This window comes from Erythranthe guttata, chromosome 6 (genome assembly GCF_056151865.1).
Source record: "Erythranthe guttata isolate IM_541 chromosome 6, IM_541, whole genome shotgun sequence".
NCBI classification, from domain to species: Eukaryota; Viridiplantae; Streptophyta; class Magnoliopsida; order Lamiales; family Phrymaceae; genus Erythranthe; species Erythranthe guttata.
In genome coordinates, this window is record NC_142538.1 from 11,558,553 (window position 1) to 11,565,934 (window position 7,382).

The 7,382-nt window shown below is 28.1% G+C and overlaps 1 long non-coding RNA gene across 1 annotated transcript; it reads left to right on the top strand.

The window, feature by feature from the left end:
• The first annotated feature begins 241 nt into the window (after positions 1-241).
• LOC148770152 (uncharacterized) lies at positions 242-2,483 on the top strand. The gene is made up of 3 exons (XR_016031559.1): positions 242-511; positions 1,212-1,326; positions 1,476-2,483. It is a non-coding gene; the product is annotated as an uncharacterized LOC148770152 (long non-coding RNA).
• The last annotated feature ends 4,899 nt before the right edge of the window (positions 2,484-7,382 follow it).

Genomic DNA, 7,382 nt, shown 5'->3' on the forward strand with positions numbered 1-7,382 from the left:
AAATTAGAAGGTGAATGAATCAAAGTCAAAATCAGAATCTTGAGCAGGTACTACCTGTTGGAGATATTAATACTAAATGATACATTTCACTAAGAGCTTAAGCTTTTGGTTGAGATGGACATTCAACATGGTATAAGAGCCAGGCCAAATGAAAGGTCCTGAGTTTGAATCCCACCGCCACCCAATTCAAATATTTCAAGTGTAAGACTTCAAATGTAATCCGCCATTCAACACTACCATCTTTTTTTTTTCCCTTCGGTATTTCTCTCATTTTTCCTATTTTATCAAAGAAACAATGTTTCATTATTCGTTTTTCTTTTGAAACATTTACAGCTTCTTCTTTTAAGCAAGTGAAAAAATGGATAGCAATAATTCGCGGCCAGGCAGCCCAAGGTCAGGTTCAGATTCCTGGTGAAGTTATCGGCGGCGAAGTAGCGGCTGCGGTTATGGAAGGCAGTGATTGGAAGAATCATCTACAAGCAGATTCCAGGCAGCGGATCGTAAACTATATGTAATTTTTTATTTCTCCTGCTATTTTTTTGAATTATTTTTCTTATTACACTTCCTATTTTGATCATGTAATTTTATTTGTATTTAGTTTGAGGTCTTCGGCTTTGAATATAATCTACAACCATTCTTTTGACATCATAATCTTGTTAGTACTCTCAATAACATAACAATGTTTAAAAATAAATATTGGTTTAATTTAAAGAATCCCTTGCTAGCTGTTAACATAAAGTATTGAAATATACTAATATTTTTAAATTCTATTTAAGGAAGCTGTCTGTTAATTTAAAGAATCCCTTGTTGCGCATTTTATAAAATCCCCATTTGAATATATTGTAGTTGTAAGTGTATGTTAAAATAAAAGATTGAATGAAGAAACATACTCATACTACTATATATCATGTTTCGCACCCGTTAGTTTCTGTTTTACGTGTTGACTTTCAATTCCATATCTCTTGCAGAAAGTAAGACCTTTGCGCGACTTACACTCGAGCTTTCTGTTTCTACACATTATGGATATTGTCAGGTTTCGATGAAAATATACTTATGAATAAACAAGTGTCTTGTAAAATTTTGCTTCTTTAAGTTGCAGTCTTACTTTCTTTGTGCACCGAGACACCAGTTTGATTTTTTAATTTTTAATTTGTGCTGATGTTGTGATTATATATGGAACTAATTAAATACTATGATTCTTTAACACTTAGAATGGAGATTTTGAAGAGGAGGAATATTCCTTTCACTGGACAAGAAGGACTGCAGAAACTAAAAAATATAGCTGTTGGGTTAGAAGAAAAGATTTATACAGCAGCAACAAGTCAGGTATAATAATACTCATCATATCATTTCTCCTAATTACCTTGAGATTAATTGCCGTAAGCAGGCAATTAATTTTGCATTTATCTATAATTTTTCTAGTGAGATATGGTTTTTGCTAACGCTTATTCCCGTTGTAATTTTAACTCTTGCAGTCAGATTACTTGAGGAACATATCTTTGAAAATGCTGACAATGGATTGGAAATCCCAGAATTCTACACCAACTAACAACAAAAACCCCCAAGATCCAGGTACAGAAAATTATGAGCTGCTATTGGAAAATTACAAAATATTTCTACTTACTTTTCTTTAAGAGAGCTTATGTACCTACTACTCCCGTCGTTTTAAAATAACACTTGTCTAGGTTTCGGCTTAGGTATCAAGAAAGTTAATAAGTACGTATTCGTTTAAAAAAGAAAAAAAATACCTAAGAGGATCCACATTTCACCTACCCGGTCTTGTCATCTTGATACTAGGATTGATCTTATATTACCAACGAGCTATTTAATGAAAGCATTGGTCGAAAACTACACCTAATCATATCCCGACTAGCTATATATTGGCATGAAAAACGATCCACTTCATTAAGTTGCTAAACTTCTTATTATACTCAAATTTGGAGTAAATGAGCTCACTTGGATCTTTAAGTTTGAACTATTTAATTTCTTTGGTTTCCTCGAAACTTGTACTTTTAGTCATCCCAAATATTCTTTAGAGAATGATTTTCAATTAACAGAATATATATTTAAATTGCATTGCTTGTTTAGTGTTTTCTCCTTTATCCTCGACAAGCATTGGCATTTCTGGGATGGTTGTTACATGTTATAAGTTTGGAGATAATTATCTAATTAGGTAAAAGGCCTGGCAAGCGTCAGAAAATAGGCGTGCCAGAACCGGCGTCGAGCAGTGAAGATCCTCCATCCCCATCGGACAAAGCATCGGTGAAGGTCCAGCTGGCACATCTTCGGGGCGTAGTCAGAAAAGAGGCGTACCTTAACGCATGTTTCCGTAGCTCGATGGATACAATGATGCGTCGATTTGCAGTCAAGATTGGCGTTGACCATGATGACATCATGCCACTATTCACTATGCCTCCTCCACTGGACCTACCCATTAATCAGCCTCCCCAAGACGAAACGGAGTCCAATTCGGATGCCTAGGCTATCCTTTGGTTCGTATTCTCTCTTTCTATTTTTTATTTTTATTTGTACTGGAAAGTGATGCTTACGTTGCAAGTATTTGGTCGATTTTTCATTTGAAATCAGTTGTACAATTACAAATGAAATTTTATAATTAAATGAATATTTTTAATTTGAAAACATAAATTTTCACTAAGAAGGTATGGTTTGAGTGTCGTAAATTCATTTATTGATATTATTTGACATTTGTTTTCTTTTTTTCACTTGTTTGTCGTAATTATTGTTGGCTTTCTTGATGATTATTGTATATCTTAATTGGAAAAATTACCTGGCAAAAAAAAATTAAATTTTCTACCATATATGGGCCATTTTGCTTCGGTTCACTGGCGAGTCCAGGAATTCAGTACAAGGTGAACTTAGTTTTTAGGGGGTTCATGGGCAGTGCCCATGAAAAAAATTTAGAATTTGATTTTGCATAAAATATGACAAAATCAGAAAACAAGTAAAGAAAAAAAGGAAAATAATTGTTTATTAGGACTTTTTTTTTGCATTTATTTAGATTTTGGGTGGGCTAATTGAAAAAAATGAGATAAGCTAGTTACAATTATAGATAAATTTAATGCAAAAATTTAATTTGAGGGTGGGCTTGAGCCTTGAGTCCACCATGTGAAAGCGGTGGACTGGCCCCTGCTTCGGTTGATACAAGGGCTAAATAAGGTTACCATCCCTAGAGTATGGGCCTTGTAACATTTACTCCCTAATGTATTGAATGTACCAGTTTCCCCCTTATATTAGTAAACTCAACACTTGTTAAGCTGATTTTGCTGACGTGGCATTAATTTTTACTGCAAAAGTAAAAGGTGGAGTTTTTATACTAATTCTAATAGTACCTCTTAGGTACATAACCCTTTTTCTTTCTTTTTTTCTTTTCTTTTTCTTTTTCTTTTTGTTTGGAGAAGGTTTCAACTATGGGTGAGATCGAATTGGAATTATATTTTTTGGAAAATTTCCAAAACAAATCGGAAGTACAAAATCACTTCCAATCTTTTTGGAATCTAAAAATTTATTCTAGTTCCAATTGGCTCGGAAATTTCGGAACAAAATCATATAAGTTTTAACATTTTCAAACTTAGAGGAAAATTTCTGAAAATTTCATAATTTCTCAAAAATAAGAACATCACGTCGATAAGAGTAAAACTAATAACTACTAAATTTCAGTTCAAAAAATAATAAAAATAAATCAATTATAATATCCAATAAAACTTCTAAGAACAATAAATATGTCAAAATCCAAAAAAACATAAATAATATTGCTGTTTCAGAAAATAAAAAAACCTAAAATAAGAATTATATAGGGTTAATGTCAAAAAGGTCCATGACAAGGCCATCTATATAATATATAAAAGTTGAATTCCATAGCTAATTGATTGACATTTGACAATTTCAATTGATGACATGTCCTCAATTTTATCCCAAGTGGCGAATTGATTGGTGGAAATAAATCATCAAAAAACATGTCATCATTTTGCAAAATTAAAGGTAATTAAATATATTTAATTATTTTATTAATATATTTATATCCTACCATTTATAAAATTCTCTAAATATATCAACTTTCTTGGAAACCCTAAATAAATTTATTTTTTAATTTAATTTGATAATTAATTTAATTTGAATTAGTTAAATTCGATGTAAAATCTTCCCTTATTATAATTGCATGATTGGTGGTGTTACGATTTTTTTTTGTAATTTTAATTCATAAACTTGAATTTATTAACAAAAAATATTGCAAAATAAATTATTGATATTATACATTTTACATGAACATGACTAGAGAATATGTATTTTTTTTACTAATTTAATATTATATATTAATATTATCTGTAAAAAAGAAAGATACATGTTTGAATTTACTATCTTGCGAAAATTGACACTATTGGTTATGACATGTGTAGAGTAATGTACTCCCAATTATTTACCATATTGAAAATTATACTCCATGAATTTCATGTTATTATTTAAATAATTATTTTTCTTCACTGAATCCAGTGACAATAAATTTTACGATTGATTTAACTTTTTAAATTATATACTAATTAGAATACAAATCTTATCATGATTATACTAATAAATTGAATAACATAAGTTAAGTTTAATCAATTGGTAAATAAAATAATTGATTTTATACATTTCAAAATATAATAATTCTAAATCTTTGGTATTAAATTCGTTTATCCACTTTATTTAATGGCTAACATTAAGAATATCAATTGTTTTGTTTAAAATGTACAATGATCGTATATACTATATAATGTATTCCACTAATAAATATTTCATTATAACTCTAATGAATACATTTAATAAATATCTACAGCAACTCCAACCCAAAAGTAGCAAAATGAGTTTACAAATATTTATGTGCTATTTAATATTATATTTTGATATTTCTCTAAATGTATTTGCTCCAACCATAAGTATCAAATAGTTGTTAATTAAATATATCAGTATAAGTATCAGTATCAGTATAGTATCAGTACCACAATATGTATCAATATCAATATAATATCAGTACCATTATCAGTATCATTATTAGTTTCGGTATCAAAATCGGTATCAGTATCAGTATCAATATCAGTATCAATAGTATCTGTATCATTATCTGTATCAATATCAGTAACGGTATCGGTGTCATTACAGTATCAGTATCAATATTGGTATCGATATCAGTATCAATATATGTATATGTATTATGTATCATTAGCATTAGATCATTAGCATTAAAATTAGTTTTAGCATAATATTAGTAATATTAGTATCAATAGTAGTATTACTAATACTATTAGTAATAGTATTAGTATTAGTACTAATATTAGTATTAATACCAGTATAAGTATTACTAATATCTACATTTTGTTGTAGTGCTTACTTTTTAAATACAAAAATTACCCTTAGGGGAGGTAATAGTATTACTAAAAAGTTGTGAAGATGTTATTTAAGAAGAATAAATATTTCGTGTAAAGTCCCCCTTAGGGTAATTTTTGTCTTTAAAAAGTACCATAAACAAATGTCGTGTTCAGGGTAGAATATGCATTTTCGGGGAATATTCCACGTAATAAAAAAAATTCCATGAAAAATCATACCGTAAAGGGGTTGATGTAAGACGAAAACAAACATCAGGGAAATTTTGGTAATTACGAATATAATATTAAATTAGTAAAAAAGATAAACATATTCTCTGGTCATGTTCATGTAAAATGTATAATATCAAATGATTTATTCTGCAATATTTTTTTTATATAATTAAATCCAAGTTTATGAATTAAAATACAAAATTTTTGTAACACCATCAATCATACAATTTTAATAAGTGAAGATTTCAAATTGAATTTAAATCATTTTAAATTAAATTAATTACTATTAAAATTAAATTAAAAAATAAAACGATTTAGAGTTTCCAAGAAAGTTGATATATTTAGAGGATTTTATAAATGGTATGATATAAATATATAATAAAATAATTAAATGTATTTTTAATTTTGGAAAATGGTGACATGTTTTTTGATGATTTATTTTCACCAATCAATTTGCCACATGGGATGAAATTGAATACATGTCACCAATTGAAATTGCCAAATGTCAATCAATTAGGTGTGGAATTCAATTTTATATATTATATAGTTTATATAGATACTAATTCAAAGAGTATTAATTACAATCACAATTCTAATGCTAATACTAATCACAATCCTAATTATGATTTTGGATCAATGTTTTTGCAATTATCTATTATTTTGTATCAAAAAAATTCTATGCAATCTCGCAACTTTTATATCAAATTCCTTACGTGTGGTACCTGAAACTTCAAGAAACACATATTAAGTATATTATAAATTAATATTTAATTATATTATCAAACTGACATTAAAATTATTTAAAATAATATAAGGGTATAAGCAAGCATTAAGACGTGAAAATAACGAAAATCGTTGTTAATAGGATAAATTACGAAAATCCTCATGAACTTATGCTAAATTACGGAAATCACCCCCACTATCGGTAATTACCAAAATCCCCTAGATGTTTGTTTATGTCTTACACGACCCCCTTATGGTGTGATTTTTTACGAAATATTTTTTATTCCATGTAATATCCCAAAAATTGTGGATTCTACCCTTGCAGACATGACATTTCTTTTATCTTACTTTTTAAATACAAAAATTACCCTTAGGGGAGGTAATAGTATTACTAAAAAGTTGTGAAAATGTTATTTAAGAAGAATAAATATTTCGTGTAAAGTCCCCCTTAGGGTAATTTTTGTCTTTAAAAACTACCATAAACAAATGTCGTGTGCAGGGTAGAATCTGCATTTTCGGGGAATATTCCATGTAATAAAAAAAAATCCATGAAAAGTCATACCATAAGGGGGTTGATGTAAGATGAAAACAAACATCAGGGAAATTTTGGTAATTACGAATATAATATTAAATTAGTAAAAAAGATAAACATATTCTTTGGTCATGTTCATGTAAAATGAATAATATCAAATAATTTATTATGCAATATTTTTTTATATAATTAAATCCAAGTTTATGAATTAAAATACAAAATTTTCGTAACATCATCAATCATACAATTTTAATAAGTGAAGATTTCAAATTGAATTTAAGTAAATTTAAATTAAATTAATTACTATTAAAATTAAATTAAAAAATAAAACTATTTAGAGTTTCCAAGAAAGTTGATATATTTAGAGGATTTTATAAATGGTATGATATAAATATATAATTAAATAATTAAATATTTTTTTTTTATTTTTGGAAAATGGTGACATGTTTTTTTATGATTTATTTTCAACAATCAATTTGCCACATGGGATGAAATTGAATACATGTCACCAATTGAAATTGCCAAATGTCAATCGA